Source organism: Geospiza fortis, unplaced genomic scaffold (genome assembly GCF_000277835.1).
Source record: "Geospiza fortis unplaced genomic scaffold, GeoFor_1.0 scaffold130, whole genome shotgun sequence".
Lineage (NCBI taxonomy): Eukaryota > Metazoa > Chordata > Aves > Passeriformes > Thraupidae > Geospiza > Geospiza fortis.
The window spans coordinates 6,748,073-6,769,340 of record NW_005054300.1 but is presented as its reverse complement, the minus strand read 5'-3'; the positions used below and the strand labels follow the sequence as shown (position 1 = coordinate 6,769,340).

At 35.8% G+C, this 21,268-nt stretch overlaps 1 protein-coding gene across 1 annotated transcript in view; it reads right to left on the bottom strand.

The window, feature by feature from the left end:
• Positions 1-20,964, bottom strand: part of ADGRA1 (adhesion G protein-coupled receptor A1) — a 147,204-nt gene extending 126,240 nt beyond the window's left edge. The window contains exons 1-2 of the mRNA XM_014309837.2: positions 20,769-20,964; positions 5,289-5,502 (exon numbers count right to left, since the gene is read on the bottom strand). The gene's annotated coding sequence lies outside the window, so the exon portion shown is untranslated. The remainder of the gene's footprint in view (positions 1-5,288; positions 5,503-20,768) is intronic.
• Between the last annotated feature and the right edge of the window lie 304 nt (positions 20,965-21,268).

Below are 21,268 nucleotides of genomic sequence, written 5' to 3'. Positions count from 1 at the left end.
TGGATGGACAGACCCATATATAGCTGCTGGATATAAGCAGAGATGGAAGTGAGAGGTCAATATTTAGTGTAGGCATCTTAATCTGCTCTCAACACCAAAGAAAGTATATTTTTGTATCATTCTTCAAGGACCCCATCAAAATGTTTTTATAGTTCTGACTTACTATATTTCTAGTGTATTTTAATTCTAGCAGCCAAAATACTTTTATTTTTTGTGAAAATACCTATTTTTCAATCATGTTTCAATAAGCACTTACCCAAATTAAGCCTACAGGTTTTATGACACAGCACAACTCTTAGGTAATGGTCTATTACTTTAATGACAGAGGGTATCATGGTTGCTGCTTTTGCTTTTCATTGTATCAGTCTCTCCACAGGTTGTATTTTAAAATATACCCCACACTGATTAGTAATAAAACTGTCATTGATTTTATTCAGGTAATTGAAATATTTTTAGGTAAAAGACCTAAGCTTAATTAATCTTCCAAATTAATTCACATGAAGGTACTCTTAATGTCACATTATGAAATCCTTACCCTGGGCATTTAATAATATTCTGCAATAATTTAAAATATTATCTTCCTATCTGATATATGAGAAGACTGCTGGTTCAGTCACATCTGTCAGTAGTTCTTTTCTGCCTCCAGTGCCTGAAATGAGTTGTATACCATTGCCTACAAGGTTTAAAGTGACCTCAAAATAATATAGAAATATTGACTTACAATTTAAACTGTTATTTTGCTTCATTTGTTTCCTAACTCCTTGACAGCTAAAGGTCAAACTGGGTCAATTAGGTAAAGCAAAAAATATCAGCACTGAACAATTTCTGCTTATCTCCCTGGATTTCTCAGTATGACCCATAGCTGCTCACCTCCAAAATACTCATGCAGCATAACACAAAGTGATTATAAAATATCTGCATTTCTGAATCAAGTTGTTTGGATTTGTTCTAATCTTGTTAATCTTGTGCAATCTCCAATATTCTGCCATGATTTGGTACATATCTGAACTTTCAGTCAAGCATCCAATCTACCAACATCCTTATCAGGGATTTTCAGACTGTTTTTTTGCCTAGTAGGGATCATCTGGGTCATTACATGCCTTGAATTTCTGCCTATCACACAGAGGTCCTGGAAGCATTTTGTTCTTTCTTATAGGAAGTGTCTGCCTGGATCTCCAACTTGCCATGATCCCACCTGTCTATTCCTGGAATCAATTTCCTTTCTCTAATCATATCTTAAATAATCTTTATATTTCCAGTTAAACTGCCTTAATCAAGCTCCTAATTCTTTACTAATATCTGCAGTGATAATTTCAAACAGTAAAAAAGTATTAATTGGACTCAACCTCCCGTTTGGATAATGTAAATGGTGATCAAAAGTTTCAACCCACAACATTTAAAATGTTTGAAATTTTTTTTGGAACTTCGCTATTACACGTGGACCCTGATTTGAAATTCTTCCTTTCTTCTGCACATCTTTGAGATTTTCACATAATCATATGCCTCTCATCTCAAACACTACTAATTATTTCATTATTTACTTGGCAGTGTCTCCTGTCACAATGTAAAGAAGCACTTAGAGGATTTAAAACAGATTCTTAAGCTTAATATTTTTTTTAAATTAAAAACCCCCACAAAATAAAGTGGCTTTGTCAACCATTTTTAGAAGACTGAGATACTTAGCAAGAGTATAATAGAAAAACACAATTTTCAGGGGATCAAAATTCAGTCCTAAGAGACTGTATTTCCAGTGGCAAATCCATCTACACAACTTAAATTACATCTGAAAATAACTTTTGATCCTGGCACCTGTTGGCCTAGGTTTAGTTGAGAGCATGTTGGTTTCTCCAGCTGTAGCTCTCCGTTTTATGGGTTCTTAACTTTCTTCACAGTTTAATGTTTTCAGAAGGAGCACTTGTGGACTGTAATGGTCCCAGAGCAGCTATTACAGCTGTCAGGGCACAAGCACTGTTAAACACTCTACACAAGGATTTGCAGACTAGAAATAAAAAGGCTTCCAAATTGTCATTAAATTCTTTGTGGTAAATAAGAAACTTCTTGAAAATTAAAGTATCTCTGCTATTGTGGACCTTCTTGGTTCACAGAACTGAAATAATTTCTTTTTCCAGTTTAATATTCTAATAACTGTCCTGCTAGCTTCTCCAAACACTGAAAGGGAAGAGTGGGGAAGCTGGGAAAGATGCTGTGCTGCAGAGAATCCTACATGACCTTCCTTCTATGTGGCTTCAGGGATATCAGACAACCAGAACATGTTGAGTTAGAATTGCTGCTTAGTATTGAACTCATATAATATTCCAGGCTAAAGAAATGAGGCTGTCTTCATGCAAGCATCATTAACAAATTCAGCTAGATCCATTCACAAATGATAGGAAATTAGTCTCACATCATATGTATATTTTCATATATGACTATGACATTTATACATAGGCATAATGACAGAAGATTAAACACCAGCAAAATCAAATATTATTATCATTGGCAAGAAATGATAAATGCAAGCTAGCAGCAGAATTGAAAACACCTTTTCAATATCTCCTGTAAGAGAATACTCCTTGCCAAGAAAAATGTCACAGACCGGAATACAGTTCAAAACTTTAGTTTAATTATTGTAACAAAAATATTTATTTTAGTTTGTTCTGCTTTATCATAGGAGACAAAAAATACACATTTGGATATTTTATCCTTCTACTGTGCCAGTTAATAAAACAGAAGGGTTTAGCATGATATTTGTGTTGTAAATCCATGTCCAGAAATATCTGGAATTACCCAATAAAATAACCACCTAAAAATGTTTGAATAAGCAGCTTTTGGAACATGACTACACCTCTTTGTTCAAAACCAGCTATAGAAATCTTTAAATTGCTAAGTAGCACAGGCCAAAGTCTGTCCTTTAGTGCAATTACAGAAAGCCACAGACAGTGGACATTTGGTGTAAAGACTAGGTATGCAAAGGCAAAATATGATACTGTAAGAACTGATTTCAAGTCACCTTCATTTTTAGTCTAAATCATATACTTAACGTTTGGTAGCCTTAGGGAGGCATAGTCTTTCTGATGTTTCAGTGCCTTGTACAACCATGATTTAGCCTTAAGAACTATCACAAATTAGAGTGTAATAGCATGTAACAAGCATACTAATACATGCTATTGTAACATGTAACAAGCATGCTATTATATATTATTTCAATTTTTAATTGTAATAATTATATAAATTAGGATATAATATACATGGTCATAAAGATGGGATTAACATTAAGAAATGCTAAAGATAATTTTAACAGTCACAACATGGCAAATAATTTCTTATTTTCAGCCACATGTCTTTACATTTTAAAAAATTGACTTTATAATAGTACAGTTTTTAAAAGTAGTTTTGAAAGTGTATCTTTAATAAGTTAATTCTGATCAGCACCTAGATCAAGGCAGAGGCACAGCTGCTTGAGTATTAGCATTTTTGGCTGGATAAGGATTATGCTTTCTGGTCAACTCCCTTCTATCTTACGAAGTGTCATGTATAATGAAAATAAATGAGCAATTAAAATGTTGAATGATTTTCAACAGCTGTTTAAGGACTTTGAGTTTTATTCAAATATATTTTGTCTTATTTTAACAGTCTTTATCACATAACTTAGCAAGTCAGGGTATTTTTCCAGTCTATAACAGCGAATGTGATGATGTACTTAAAGAACATTTTTTCTGAATAGATGTGCATCTTGCACATTCCAGTGCATACTGCACCATCAGCATCAAGGTCACCTATTAAATGGCACAGTAAACGAGATAGGCAGGAGATCAACCGTCCCTATTAAAATATGCTATGGTAGACAATGGTTTTTATTTTACAGTCTGGCAAAAAAGAAGTAATGTAAGGTGAAAATCAGTCAAGCCACTTACAGCTTTTCAAAAAAGATAGCTATTTTGGAAACAATTTTAGACTATTTATTTTAGCTTATTACTATGCTTTAAAAATTACTTATACAGTGCAAAATGTAATTCAGATGAAAAACATAATGAGGTGATTAACAGCATGTATTTTAATTTTGATATAATGGAAATAGGAAGAACATGCTTTAATTTAAGTGACTTGGCAGTTATATAATAGCTCATGCACGTGGCATTACTGTACTAATTGGCCTAATAGTCCTTTTCATTGATATTAGAAGAAAGGCAGGAGCTCTGAGAATAGGTCAGATCTATGCCTCTAGATCTATGGGACTCCAAAAGGGGTCAAATAATCAGTGGGTAGATGAAATTAATAAAGCCAAAAGTCCCCAGTGGACAGGATTTAATTTGACTCCCTTCATAACTTCTATTTGATAGTTCAAGAAGCATTTCAGGTCAATTATATTAATAGAAACTGTTTGAGTGAAAAGATGTTAATGATTATCCAGAGCTAATCAGCATACTTATTTTCACTCTATCTTCTACAAAGAGAAAGGCAGAACATGCACACAGAATCAGATTCTCTTTTTGATCAGTGATGGAAACTGGCAGAGGACAAAAGGATGTGTGCAACAACTTAGCAGCTTTTAGTGACAAGCCAATACTCTGTGATGAAACCCAAAAATAAACACTGAAATTTATAATTTATTAAATAATGTTTAACAGGAAAACTGAAGCAAAACTGGAACATTACAGTCACTGCCAAATATTAGTTTTTGCTTCTTTTATATAAGCCTACTCTACTTCATTCCTCTTGCACTTTTCACATCAGCAAATGCATCTGTAGATCTCTGTATCTCTCAGGCACAGAGATGATAGAAGTCACAGAAAATTGAGAAATACTTAATAAGAAACCAAAATGAGATTCCTTAACTAAAGAATATGGGATCTAGTATATCGGAACCTGCAAAAACTAATCAAATTATTTATTTTCAATTGATAGTTCTTCATAGGTCCATCACTCGGACTTACAGATGGTGTCATGAAGAAGCAGTTTGTTTATAAGTCACTCATATGCTACTGAAGCTTTTCTTCTTTTCTTGCTTTTTCATGTTCCTTCTCATGGTTTACTGTGTAAGAAACTGTTTTTATCTGGTTCAAACCCATATCTGATCAAAGCTGGATACTTAGACACAAAAAGTACATTTTGGAACCACGGCCAATCATAGCCTTGAAAAATCTCTACCTCTGTGCTCAGATTCAAGCACGCAATTGAGTTGCTTCAAATTAAACAACTCCTGATGCACGTTTTAATGAGGCTTGTTGCAAGTGTCAGATCTGTTCCCCTTGCCTGCAAGCCTGCCTATGCCAAGAGGTGTGTGTTACCGTGTGATCAGGCAGCAGTCATGGATGATGCTGTCCTCCACGAAGATGCCGCTCTCCTCGTCAGTTTCGATCAGGCGCCCCGCGTGGTACCACTGCACCTGGGTGCTGTTGTCCACATAAGTTGCAGTGCACTGGAAGGGCAGGCGGTCTCCATGGAAAACCACTTGTCTTTGTGATGGGATGAGCTCAAAGAGAGGAAGTTCCAGAGGCCCAGCTGCAGGGAATACAAAACAAAACAAAAATAGGAAAGCAAAGTCACAATTAATTCCTCTCTTATGAATATTGTAACATGAACTTGTTGTATACCATTCTAGCTTCTTGTATCTTCATGTGAAAATGCTAACATAAGAGATATGACCACTAACTACCCATTGCAGTCTGATCATGTTGTCAGTTCTAGAAATCACTTTTTTTTCACTGGTGTGAGCCCAGATAAACACAGGATTACCAGAATATCTACAGAAAATGAGTTTCATGAAACAGGTCACAGTATGGTTGAGGTTGGAAAGGATCTTTTGAGATGCTCCAACCCAGCCTCCTTCTCAAGGCAGGTTGCTTTACTACACAAGTGTAGAGAATAAAAAAAGTGAGTCTTCCAATTAGAGAAAAAACACAGCTATTAATATAGGTTCAGTTAACACTTACAAGACCACTTCACTGTCAGCAAAGGAAATGCCCACTTTGTTCCAGAATAAAACTTACTGTCTAGAGAGCCTAAGCTGCTTCATATGCCTGGAATTTGGATAATAAGACTAATAATAGTTAAACTTTCCTCTTAAGTTCAACTGTCCCCATGACTTTTCATTTCCCATTCCTTCTGCCAATTCCACAAGTCATCTCTGCTCTCTAGATAATTACTTAACATTAAATATTTATCTAAGTAGCTCTTTTTATCTATTTCAAGATGAATAGTTTTTACCATATTTTTTAAATGAACTTTATCTCTCGAACTTTCTCGCAGAAACACCCCAATACTACACATTCTAAGCAGGCTATTACAAAAAACAGCTCTTGTAATCACAAATCCAAATGCCTAAACACAGTTTAAAAAAAAGGCAAATAAGGAAGGTATGTACATTTTTGACTCTGATGAAAGTCTGCTATTTCATAGATTTGAGAATGACTGAAGGTTATTTTCCTCAGTCCTAAATTCTCATGAACATCGTGCACAACAGTTCCTACAATAGAGCCTTTTCACCTCAGGCTCCAACACTAAATCAATTCACTGAGCCTGGATTGCTTTTTAACCTCAATCTGCAATCTCACCTTAGACAAAAGACCTATAGTCTTGCACCTTGGTTATCATTCTACCTTGATGAGGAAAGAGAATTTTAATGCTAGATCTTATCCCTTCTTTTTCTTCTGTTTTCATTTAGAGGCCTCTCATCATTAATATCAATCCATCCGGCAGAGTCGTCAGCTGAAAGGTCACCCTTCCACCATTTGCACCACCAGTAACTACCTCAAACATCTATTTTTCTGACAAGTACCTTTTTTTTTTCCATTTCACTGCTTGCCATTTTATCTTCCTTAAACTTGCTCCTCAAAACCCTCCATTGCCCATAACAAATACAGATGAACTTAGCCATGCCTATCCAGGTTGCAAGCCATAATCACTGGTTCTACAGCTGCTCAAATTTGTGGACAGCCAATAGTGTTCTTCCTCTTACTCAGCATTCCACCCTAACACACTTCTTTAAGGGCCGTCTTCAGAACTTGTAAATTGTGAGAAGCTGCACTTACAAACCCAGCTTTGGGCTCTTGTTACTATTTGTTGAACAGTACATTCATCACCTGCTTTGAGTAAACAGTGAGAGACATCAGTTCTACTTTTACACAAAGAAGAATGCTGGCCAGCACAACATGCAAAATTGGTACAAGTGAATATGTGCTACTGCTGTTTGGGAGAAGCACACAGAGGATTAAGGGACTAGTTGCTCTCTACTGAAATGTTTTAATTCTGCTTTGACTATAAAGTGCAGCCTTCAGAAAGCACTTCTTACCTGTGCATACATCCTGTAATTTACCTTTTGATTGCACCTGTTATATGGAGACAATGATGTGATACTAAAAATTCCTTGAAATATACACAGTATTTTTATATGACTTTTGGCTTCCAATTAAGAGAAGAGAAGGTAAACCAGATTAATGCCTCATTCCTAATAGCTGCGGCCTTGGTCTCAGTCATTTATATTAAATGTATTTAACTAGCAGATGGAAAAAAAGTTGTGATTTTTGTGTTGCATTATGAAGTCAATTATGGAATATAAGGAAATATATGGAATACAAATTTTTCCATAAATTAATTAAATGACTACCAAAATGCAGAAAAATTAAGCACACTGTGACACATTCAACAGCAATAGATACTACTCACAGAAACAAAATATTTCTCATCCATACAGTTGTTTTTAACTGAGGATGTTGTATCTGGTTGAATGGTTTTGGTCATGCAGTGAGTGACACAATGTGCTGTGAGGCTACGAAGTAGGAAGAGTGTGAACTAGAATATCAGTATCTTTAAGTCAAGTTAAATAACCTGCTGAGCATATGGATGAAGTGTAACACTATCACTCTGAATTTATCTCTGTCTCGAGCGTTGGTGTCCAAGGCTCCCCCATAACCCCTTCTATTGTTCAGCCTTGGGGATCACCAAACCCAGAAATGCACTGGGAATGAGGTGCTCTCTACAGGTTTTGTCAACTAATGATCAGAAGTGAATGAAAACTTTCCTTTACTTCAGCATGTCAAAAAATTACCAGTCCTATCAACAGTGTACTAATTTTCTTTCTCTTTAAAAATCATTTTAAGTGCCAACAAAGATGCAAAATGAATTAAACATACCCTTGGAATTTAACATACCATTACGCTAGGATATCCTCCTGATCAGCTTTGAGAATGTACCTATTTGGGTTGGCCAAACTGACAAATAATGCTGAAAACTCATTTTCAAATTAAAAATAATAGAATTTCTATGGATTATGACATTTGCAGACTGTGGAAGGTAAACATAAGTACTCCTGGAAAACATCTGCTTTTAATCTCTGTGACGTCCACACAAAAATATTAATACCAGAGCTAATCTTCAGTTGTTTTCCAGGGATAGTAATGATTTAAATGTCTGAGGCTGGTTCTGGAACCATTACTCACGCAGAAGTTCCAGTTGACTTCTGTGACACAGCTCACAGTTATGAGGATTAATCACACCAATAAGAGTTTCAGAATTACGACCAATATCCTTTACCCCAAACGGCTATAAAATTATTGTAGTTACATCAGCATCAGCTGGAAATACTTATTTTAAATCCATAATCCAACAATCTTTCAAATTCAGAATAAAAATAAAAGTATCAATTAATGCTGTACACACATTTTCAAGCTTGACTTTGAGAATAAATTAAGAAGTAAAAATTCTGAAAGTATTTGGAATTATTTTGGTATTGATTTGACAGCACTTTAAATATAACAGCTCTGGCAAGCGTAGCCCTAGACAATTGATTTTTTTTCTTTGATTATGTGGGTAATAAAGACTAAGTCAGGATTACTAAATATATATAATCTCTCATGCTCATATTTATGCATGTGTGTGCGTGTATGGCAGACACAACAGCCTCATAAAACCAAAATGTTTACTACTGTGTGTTGAGAAGGGACGGAGCAATTTACAGGGATCTCATTTACTCTTTACACACTTGAAAAATATTCCAAGATGCTCCTTCCAAGACAATTCACTGCGCTGCCCTCGATCTTGGAGCCAGCATCCCATCTGCAAATGAGAGGTGTGACTCCCCTCAGGCATTCAGATCAAGAGCTGATGGAGTGTTTTACAGTCTTTACCTGTCTTGTCTCTCCAGTCAGCACTAAACCATGATTGCAGCAGAGCACCACAGGAATCACTGATTGCAGCATGAATCTAAAGGTCTAACCCATCATTACAGTAATTACATCTTTTTCGTTATCTTTCACTTCTCAGCAGAAAAGGGTTTTGTTGACTGAAGGCCAGACTCTCTATGCCATCTAGTCTTGTATTTCAGATTACATCTAGACTAGAATACTGAGGACATACAGAGAAGGAATCAGGTTACCCAAAACCCGCTGAATTTATATGATCACTTGTGTCTTTTTCAAAAAGAGTACACCCCTGCATATTTTAATGCACACAGTGTCCCAAGATGTTGAAAAAGAAAATAGAAATTATTTTTAAAATAATTAGCAAAACCAGAAAAATAGCAAGGTACACCAAAGCTCTATGGGAATGCTCCAATGCATACGGCCTTAATATATTTATAGAAGAATTTGCCTCGCACACATGTACACACACCATGTATTTCCTGGCTTTCCTTACAATTCAGTTCTTAAGATTTTAAAAGTATTCCAATTCTATATCTAATTTTGGCCTTCTATTTTGTTTTACATGTTGGAACGTAGAAGAGTACGAATGAAATACTGCTGTTTCTTCACATACATGGAACAAAAATGCTTGTGAAAAGATGAGAAAGTGCATCTTTACCCATATTTTAGTTACGTTTTTAAGTACCATGTTACTATCATTAGGTAGTATTCACTTCCACTGAGTGACACTACTGTCTTCGGGGGGAATGACTAAAAGCAAACCTGTACGTACAAAACCTGGCCCATGCAACAGATCTGTCTAAACACTACGGAAAGTTGGCTAGTCATTAACCAACATGACCAGCACAAGGTGGTGGAGAAACCGTCCTACCTCCAGCCAGCTTTGTTGTATTTCCTGCTGCATAAACTTTAATCTGGGCAGCTCAGCTCTACAGCTACTAAGTGCATAAACCTGTACTACACCAGCACCTTCTGCTGCTGTTCAGTCTACCAGAAACAATTTTCTGCTATACTTTTTCTGGTCCTCATTAACTGGCTTTGTTGCTATCAACAGTTCTCACACAACCAGAAATAGGAAAATCCACAGGTTTCTCCAGGCTGCCCACACATCAGTTCAGCACTACAGTGCTCACGTCTCAAGATACACCTTTGACTTCAGTTTATTAGTAGAAAATTCAGTTTTCTACAGTGTACCACAAGCTTCTGGGACAGAAAAAAAGCCAGAGGTTGGCATTTTGCTTCTTGTTAATCACTTGATTTATTGTATTGCCAATGGGCTTTTTATTTGAACTGAGTGTGCCTACAGAGTGCGGCACATCCTGCTGACAAAAGTGTGAGTTAGAGCTCTAATATTTGTATACAGTCTCAGTGGGAAAGAAATGTGCATGGAAAGCACAGTGGGAGAAAGCTGGAAGTGAGGACAAAGCAAAGGAACCAATCCAAGAAAAAGGACAGATGAAAATGAGGAAAAACAAATTGAAATACATTAGTTAAAAATCTGAATTGCTGACAGTGCAAATTATATCTGATATTTACCAAATGGAACTGGAGAAAAGAACGTGATCTGAACAAGAGCCAGCTCTGCCAAAAAGGGAGGTGCCAGCACACCAATGCCGGTTTCTGTGTTGCAAGATTTGCTGGCAGTAATGGAACGTTTGGTGTAGAAGGTCACAGACCACACCACGCGCCAAGGAAGTCAAAAATGAATACAGAACTGAGGCCAAGCCTCAGTTTTAATAAAAGCTGTGCCTGGCTCCAATTTCAACATCATATCAAGAAAATACAGATGCCAACATGTATTAAACAGCAGAAGAAGGTAAGTCTCCTGGGCTTGAGACAAGAAAGCTTTGTATCACATTCATTTACCACTCACTGCAGGAAAAGCAGAGCTTTTGTTCATGTAATAGCTTCTTATTTCCACCAGCTTCACAATGCTGGCATGGCAAGAGATATTCCACACCATTTTATCAGTCCTTTTCCCTCTCATACATGCTTTTCTAACAGGAATATCAAGCAGTGCTTTTGCTTTGGTTGGTTTGTTGTTGGGTCTTTTTTTTTTCCCAGTATCTTATAATTAAATTATGGGGTTATGTTTCTTTTGTAATGCTAAGTGCTGCACTGAAATGGTAGTCAGTAACCACAGAGCAAGACTTCTGACATGCATCCTGTTTTGCCTAAATCTACAAGATCTTTATTGGGATTTTACTCCTGCAAACTTCTGTAAAGCCATCAAAGGAGATCAGCAGAAGTAGTAAACAAGATTTATCATAACTTAGAAGGACAATGAACCCAGGCTGCCACAGTCCATTGCAACTGGTGCTGCAGTTACCTGTGTCAGCTGACCTCATAGAGGTATTCCACAGACACAAAACAGAAGCTAAAATTGAGCACAAATATGCCAAGATGAGCTAAAATCATAGTTTTGAATGAGTCTTAAAAACTCACTTGGATTATATAATTAATCTGATTTATTTACTTAAAATAATTTAGAGCTAGATAGAAAATAAGAAAGGCTGAGCTGGGGAATGTACAATTCAAATCTAGTCACTCTTGGCAAATTCAGGTAATACAGGTTTCATCCACCACTCAGCAGATGGATGACATTTCCAGCCATGACAAATTTACTTAACCTGTCTTTGTCTACTGGAGTTTCCTCCAGATCCCTAAGTCCCAGTAAAATTAATTATTCTTTTTGCACCAGTTCTAGGGACTGATGTGTCTTGAGAGGGAGCACAAGAAAAAGCCCTTTCTTATTACTGATGATAGCAGTGATTTACTTGATAGGAAATCAAGTGGCAGTGAAAAACAGAGGTAACAGGTTTCACTTATTTAATAATAGATTTCATTTATTTAATATAAATGATAAATACAATAACATTTTAATTTGTAAAATGTTAACAGTTACTTGAAAGATTTCCACAATATGAAATTCAAGGTTTTGTTCCAGTTAAACAATTTAAAAATTGCTTTGTCTTGCACTGGCACAGAAATCTAAAAGAATAGGCAAATAGTTTTCACATCACTGATTTCTTTCCTATCAAATAAAACTGCTGCAACTTTTCAATTTTTTATTTTCAAATTGTCCCAGAACTCTATTTCAGAAGCTGGGGAGCATTTGATTATTTGCCATATGCTGAAATTGACATATTGACAGCTATGGTACTGGAAGATTCATCAACACAAATTTCCTCCTGGCACCAGCCAGAAACCCACTGTTAAAAAGCTGATTTTGATTACTCCAATTACCCTTATGGCAACTGAACTGGCTGGCTCATGGCTTTGCATACTCATTACAGCTTGCAGTTAATAAAAATGGCTGAGCAGTGGAAAGGTAAAGCACCCAGCTTTACAAAATCATAGAATCATAGAATGGTTTGGGCTGGAATGGACCTTTAAATGTCACATTTAAAACATTTAAATTGCCCCCGGAATGAGCAGGGACATTTGCTCAGAGTCCCACCCAACTTGACCTTGAATGTTTCCAGGAATGGTGCATCCCCCACATCTCTGGGTAGCCCCTTGCCAGTGTCTCACCACCCTTATTGTAAAAAAACTTATTCCTTATATTTAATGTAAATAGATCCTCTTTTAGTTTAAAAGCATTACTCCTAATTCTATTGCTACAGGCTCTGCTAAAAAGTCTGTCCCCATTTTTCTTATAAGCCCTCTCTAGGTACTGAAAGGATGCACTGAGGTCTTGGAGCCTTCACCTCTGCAGCTGAGCAACCACAACTCCCTCAGCCTTTCCTCACAGGAAAGATGTCCCATGTCCCCAGCCACCCTTGTGGCTCTCCTCTGGGCCCACTCCAATAGGTCCAACAGGTATAATCAAATACACTGACTAGCTTTATCTAACTAGGAAGTGCAGTGGTAGCACTGATCTTTCCAAACCTTAAATCGTTTTTATTTTCAAATCATAACTGCACACTCAGATCACAGAAAGATGGTGGCAAGAAGGTCCCAAGAGTGTCAGTGATTGTCCCCAATTGCCCAGAGTCCAGAAGGCTGCATGTGTTCTCATTTATGTCAGAATGTAGAAAAGAAAAAAAGAAAAAATTCTTAAAAGAAATGCTGAACAAGTGACAGTTCTGTTGAAGCATTAAATTTTTCCATTCCAAGCTCCTTTCAGCCCAGCTGACAGTGTCATTTTTACACAAGCATTAAAGAAAGTGCTGTATGTTGACATGTACTATAAAAATGTGAAATGCCACTATGGTATAGTCCACTTAAATGAAAGAGAGATGAAAGCTTTATAGGGAATTTTCCTATGATAACAACTAAGATTAATTACAGCAAACCCTAATATGCATTGTTATTGGACAATATTAACATAGGTTTGTTAAAAAGATTACATAATTTTACCTAGAAATCACCAGTATAAATTTAACCTTAGTGTTTTAATGTTCATATTACCATAATAAATAAACAATATATCTTCAGAGATACCCAATGGATTGCATGTTTGTTTTAACATTGCTTTGTTCATACACAACTGGCTTTTGAATTGGTCAAGGGCAGGAGTTTCAAGATTAAAATGCCTCATTTCACTGCCATTCTCACTCCACCTTGGTTAAATTTTCCTTCAGTAATTTTGCATTGTCAAAGACAATGTAGAAAATAAGACACAAGTGTACATTAAAAACCTCTAACGCAGTATATAAGAGTAAGCTATGGAAAAAAAACCCAAACAAGTGGGTACCTTTCCTATATCTAAATCAGTAAGATTTCAGGGACAAAAATTTCTGTTGATCTGAATTTTCATGTGTGAGCAAGAAAATATGTTGTAGTAAAATTTCATCCTCAAATGAATGTTTTAATATTATTGCTATTTCACATTTATAAGATTTAACAGTTGCTAATTTTATGCCACCAATCTTGCAGCAGTGTTCTACACTGCCACTAAAGAAATTAGATAATCATGTTTAAGATTAAATTTAGGGCAACATAGTCCTTTTCCCCCCATTTTGAGACTGATCATATTAGATGAGAAATCTAGAATTTGGAGACAAAAGGTTAAAACATTGTTCGTCTCATACTACCAAATGATAGTATGGAAACCAACTTTGATATACAAATGGCCATTCAGCTCTGACATAAAATGAACTTACCCCATGTATCTTTGAAAGACCAAAATATACAGTTATATTATCTGATTTATATACATTCCGTTATTATGAGTATTTTCTTATTAAAGAAAATTTTGAATTGCTAACATCGTAAAACGAAAGTAATTGAAAGAGGATTTAAATACTGCTAATTGTATCACTATCCATATCTTGCAAAACCTAATCCTGTGAAAGGTTATTAGTGTGAATATTCCTATTTAAACATAATTAAACCTACTCATATGATTAGGCACTCCCTGCAGAATTAGAGCTGAAGTCTCGATCCTGCATATTCTGGAAGACAATGATGCTCTGCATGAATGCAGCAAGCTACCTGTGGACTGCCAAGAAACTGCAGGACTGAAATCTAAATCTGGATAATTAATCCATCATTCTTCCCGTTTGAGGTTTTGAGTTTAGTCAGTTAGTACATCCTGAAACCCCCCCCACCACAGTTCAATATTTACACTGTGTTAATGCAGTAAGAATGACTTGGAAATGACAAATTAATAAAGAAATGATTGAAACAATAATCTCAAACCAGTCCCTAAGTTTAAGTAACAAACATTACCAAAGATAAGTTTTGTGTATGCTGAAAAAAATAAAGGAAGAAAAAATACTCCTTAGTAATTTTAAGATAGTGTTTTTTCTTGCAATATATTTTACACAGAAAAGGAAACTTTTAACAATAATCTATGAGCAGATACAGATATTTATAATTTTAAGACTTGAATGGGAATGTAGATATTTAATTTTTGGTGCCACATGAAAAAAGGAATTTCAAATCTCACTTCTTTACCATATCCCTAACACAAGATAGTTGACAGCATTCTTAAAACCTGACACAGATCAAGGCTGATTGTATTCCGTTGACTTCAGCTTAAATTTAAATGTTGAAAAAGTTCTTTCAAAGACAAAATTCCCCAGTACATAGTTCTTTTCCCTCTTCAGCATTTTAAAAGTACGTATTTCTTTCAAAGTTCTTACTATTGGACAGTGAATACTAACTTACTCTGCTAGGAATGATGGGGAAACAATGTGCAGTTACATCAGGTAAAATTATAAAGACATTTCAACAAATACAGCATCTAAAACAACACTATTCCACCATTGCTGAGAAAGCATTTAAAGCCACACTCTTTTAAGAATCTATGTCAAGGAAAAAGAAAGCTACTTCAAAAAAATAAAAGTACTTTATAGAGGAAGTGTAGAAAAGAAAATGTTCTATTTTTTCCCAATGGTATTACTATAATTTATTTTAAATGTCTTGAATGTTTCAATTTTTTTTTGTTTTAGGTAAGATTGAAAAAAAAAAAACTTATAAAAATAGACTAGGGAGTGGCACGTAGCCTGAGAGAAAAATACCCTAATGTTCTCCTGATATTTAAGCATGAGAAATGCAGATTAGATAATGTGACAGTAGATAGCTAATGAAGAAAGTAGTTCCTTCGTAAGAAATTTAATCTTAAAATGGACAAGAAATCTCTAACAATACAAGTAGAATGAATGCATAAAGCATACAATAGTGTTATTTTCTTTTTTTGCTTTGCGCCAAGTTTTAATGTGAACAGGTATGAAGCATCAGAGCAAGAAGCACCTACATTTTAGCCTGACTCTGCTCCTTTGGGGGAACAGATACTCTGATTCTCAGTGAAGTGAAGCAAACTACAAAAGACAAGGTGCTGGTTAAGTACAAACAATTCCCTAACAACTTTATCTCCTCCCTTCCAATAAATTATTCACATTTTCTATGAAATATTTAAAGAATTTTATTGCAGAATACAGAAGTCAGAAAAGGATTTACTTCTTTGACTTTTATTCCTCCCTTTGAAGTGTCCATCCTAAGTAGGGAGTCTATCATTCCTCAAACTCCACATTTCAATAATATTTTATGAGTCAGAACTTGCTAATTTAATCCATGAGTTAACAGTTTAAACTAAGGTAGTTTACAGAATTCAGAGACCGAGTAATAATTCAAACACTGTTGGACACTCACAAGTCACAACTATTATCTTCTTTTCACATCTCTATTTTCAATAGGATGGATTTTTATTCGACTGCAGTGTTAACACTTTTCTCAGCAGACAGCCCCCTAAGGCATGGCAGCAGCCTCACCATACAGATCCTACACAGACAAAACTCCAGCTCTATTTTGAGTGCTCACTCCTTGCCCTCCCCGGCGAAAGTCCAAATTGACTACGAAAGCTTTTAGTAAATTAACAACCAACCCAAAGAATTTCTCACTTTAAGTTTGATGTAAATACTTAGAGTTTTATGGATCACAGCCAACAGGTATACCACCCATGGACAGAACACACATTCTGGCATAATACATTCTTTCAAAATAATTTACTGGAATAATCCCTCTGTGAAACACCCTACAGTTGATTTTCACGAATGTGAAGCACACAGAGCAGCAATTCAAATCAAGCCTCTGGGTACTGAAGCTCTGGGTACTCCACCTCTGAAAAACAGGCTCCTGTGACTCAGGAAGCATTTATGGTAGATGACATGGTACCTAAAACCAGATGCTATCTCACCTATGTCAATACAAGAAAGGAAAATTACTCAGCTGAGGTATTTGACTTCTAATTTGCTGTTACTCTGTGCTTTTCAAGTTCTATTTCTACCATATTTTCCCCTGAGACTGTGTCCTCAATGAATGTATCTAACATTTGTGGTTTTGAGTGTTTCCTTTACCTTTGAAGTTTCTTTGCTGAGGATGGTGTAAGGAGAAAATATATTAATACTAGCTTTGTTAATTGTCTCCATTTTCTAGTTGTAACTATTGCAACACCATGAGTTTTTCAGAAATGTGCAGACTATAGGTGAATAAATAACCCTGTATCATAGAACTTCTTGTAAATCTTGTCCTACAGTCCTGTGTTGAATCAGCTCAACAAGGAAAGAGATTTTCTCCCACTCAATTCAACACAGATAATAAGGAAGTGGGAAACAGAAAGACTCACTGCAGAAGCATAATAAAGAGAGAAGCAATTGATTTGCCTCTTCCAAGGAAAAGAGCTGTGCATAGCTTTACATCAACACAGAGAAAAAGGGCAAACATGGTTTTTGGGGATAACCTTTAGCCAGCATCTCATATGGGGTCAGATGCAAAGAGCCAGAGCAAGCTCTGCTAACGTGGCCAGAGAGCCACCCAGGACTGTTTAAGATTGATTTATGGAGCAAGATTGCCTTATGGGGCAAGATTGCTTTATGGGGCTTTCTGGCAGACTGCCCCACAGCACAGCTTGGAAAGGTAAGGACAGCTACAGGAAAGGTAAGGACAGCTACAGGGAAAGGGGTCACGCAGCAGAATGAGCTTGCCTGAAGGTGCTGTGATGCAATGATGTGAATGTATGCACAGCAAACCATCTGGCTGAATAAAGCAAAATCACTTGAAAACAGTGTAGACTCTTCTGTGCATTTAGATTTCCTGAGAATCAAGATACTACCTCTAGTTCTTTGAACCTGTCTGCTTTATAGGTCCATGCAACTATATCATGACCAAGATTAGAACAGCAGACCACAGAAACCAGAAAAGCTACTGACACCAAAAAAGAACAAAACTTTTTTACTAACTGCATGAAAAAATCCATAATGATAAAGAATGAAAATGCAATTTATTATGTATTAATGCAATAAACTCTAAGCAAAAAACCAGATTTCTCAATATCCTTTTATATTTTCTTTTTAAGCAGTTTCTTTTTTAATTAACAGAAGGGAATAATATGTTCTCAGTTACTTATTTATAAACATCAGTAGAGCATATATATATTCAAAACCCAAGATTTTAATTTGTAGGAGATCTGTATGAGAAACAGCACTCTGTCCCAGGAGAATTAGATAATTTTCTTTGCGGTATAAATAAATAAACAAATAAATAAATGTCTTAAGGCACCATAAAATTATTTCTGTCCTTTGACCTTTGCAATATTTTTTGGTAACATTTAGTAAACATTTTCAGCATTTTAATCAAAACATTTATTTAAATATTATTGATATTATATCAACTACTTTCTAAATTTTAAATAAAGTCTAATTGGAGGAAAAAAGAAAGTCAGCACTTTTGCAAACATTGTTTTGATGAGTCAACGCTTTTTAACAGAAAAGTACTCCATCACAGTTATATGTCAATTGTAATTTGCAGAACAACTGAATTTTTACCTATTCATGCTGTTCAGTAACATCAATACAGTTTTGAGACTGAGAAACTAAATTCTCATATCTCATTCACCAGTATAAATAATCAAAACTCAGCTTTAAGAGCAACCTTTCATAATCCCCTTAAGACAAAAACACATACAGGTCTTTCCTGAGTGAAGAATTTGGCCTAGAGAATCCGTCTCTGCTGGTGGTGTGAGCCAGAGAAAATCTCAGACTCCTATCAGACCTCAGCACTTGTATTTAGGAAAATTAGATATTTATAGCACTTGCATTCAGGAAAAAATAATTTTCCTCCTGGAAATTGAGTAACTTGTATTTAGAGTCATGGAGAAAGAGTAACAAGGCACTGCATGAAGCCAATTTCACAACCATTTTTCAGAAAGATTCTCTGTCCATGCCATTATGAATTCACCACAGTCCCTCATCATTAACGCAGAGACAAGGGCAAAACCATACTTTGTCATCCAACCAGCTTTTCAACCTTATTTCCAACATTGTGAAGAATTGTTTTATAACCAAACATTTCTGACAGTTGGAGAATTTTGTTAAAGAAGATTTAAGTAGTTCTTAAAAGCTGTTAATGAAATATGCAAGCAGACCCCTGGGAATTCTAAAACTGTGCAGTTACATAGCTCCTAAAACCCCCAAAGCAGGTTTTTAACTGTTTCCAACTGGCAACTTACTACTTTGGCTATCATGAGTAAGCAGATGTGTGAGAAAGATTTGCCAGGAAGAAATTCAAAAGATTATTTTTTTCTCACCCCAACATATAAAATAATCTAAAAAGCTGATGGCAAACTTCTCCCTATAGCTATTCAGAGACCACATACTTTGACTTCTTGGTTCATTCCCTGCTAAACTCTTTGTCCATTTCTCTCCTATTTTAATTTTTTCCCTTTCATTCTTCTTTTTTTGCTCATCTTGTCACTGTGATAGCTCATGACATCTTGTAGCATGTAGAAGGAAGATCAGTGTCTATAAACGTCTGACAGTATGGATGATGTTCACAGGAAGGAGTTTTTAATTTTTAAGTCACTCAATATTTTCTTTAAGATATGTTTAATTTGATCAGCTCTGTGCATATTTCAACACATCTTATTTATACATCATTCTCAATCGCTATTATTATTTTGGTGCCAGACAGCCTTCTGTTATGCCTAAGCTCAAATTAACTTACTGAAAATGAAATTGCTAAATGTTCTGGGCACTGTGAGCTACCCAGCAGATACTCTGAGCACCATGAAATACCTGGCAGATATTACAGAGCTGGTGGAAGGCTCAGCAATTACAACCACTGTAAAACTCCCTGCAGATATTGGAAGCAAAGTCAAGCTATTGGCAGTCATTACAGCCCTTGATTGTAAATAGGAGTGAGAACTAGATGGGCATTATAAATTCTGTATCAAAGGTCTGATAGGGAGTCCTATTAGGAATTAAATTAAGAAATTCTGAGAAATTGCTTTCATTTCCTCTGTAGAATTCAGAGGTTTATATTCACTTGTTACCTGGAAATACCAATTAACAATCTTTCACTCTTCTGATCATTCCAGTACTTTTAGAAGTACTTTTCCTGCTGGGAAATGGATCTCTATGAAGATGCCCATGCTGGTTCTCTATAAAATGGGAGCTTAATATTTGAAGAACATTGCAGAATTTCAAATGTTTGGTAACACAGGCTACTGGAAATGTCTTGCACTCACAAGAGCTCATTCCATATTTGCCTCCAGACACGTGTCTGTGTTTCCTTAACAATTCACCTGGTGGACCATCTGTAGGTAGTATTCACATCCTTTCAGATTTCTTCCAACCTATAAACATCCATATTTGTCATTAAAACCAATTCTCTATATCATTCCAGGCAACTTCTGATCTCCCTCCTTCTATTAATATGTTTGTTACAACACACATCACTCTTCTTGTGGTTATTAGGAGAAACGTCTGACTCTCCTTTTGTTTGCAAAAGACATTAGCAAAGTCACAATCTCAGCAATTTTCTGTCATTCAAGCATGTCAAAGATTCTGAAATTCATCAACCATGTGTGAAATTAGACTTTTGATTCTGGAACCCACTGGCACCATCTCAGGCAGCGATCTTTTCTCTGCAGCGTGATACTTTTAAAAATCTCTGGTTTAATCTGCTCATTGATAGACAAAGCCCAATGTGAAATGAGTTCTTTACCTTTTTTTCTCCCTCACACCACATCTATCATGTTTGCTATGATGGAAAATATCCAAAAACATTTCACTTCTACATCTTCATACAGAATTCACCTAACTGGATGAATTCTGGGGTTTTAAAAAATATTTTCTCCGGAATCCACTTCAATTTGTAATGCTAAATGAGAGTACAACTCACCACAGATCAGCTGGTTTTCCTTCAGGTTATAAAGTGACAATCCACGTAAAGCACTGGGGTAAGCACAAACTGTTTCCTCTGCTATTCGGACTGAAGCATTTCTGGCCCATTGCAAGACCCATTTCAGGTTACAGTCACAAATCAGTGAATCAGTGTTGAAATGTCTACAAAGGCAAAGAATGACCACAATTGGTAAACATGTAGTTTCCATGAACATATTTTCTTCTGCTAGATTCAGATTACTTAATTTGAAAGAGAATTCTAGATAAATGCATAACTATGGATGCAGGAATTCAAAGACAGTCTGAGACAACCAATACACGTTGTCCCACTGTTTATTACTTTCATAATATTATGCAAAAATTCTGGGTTTGGTTCCAGGACAACATCATTGACTACTGAAATAATTTTGAGTCTGTGTTACTGCAGAAATCATACTATAACATACCTAAATTGACTAAAAACCCTTCTAAGTAGAAACATTCAGTATACACTTTGAA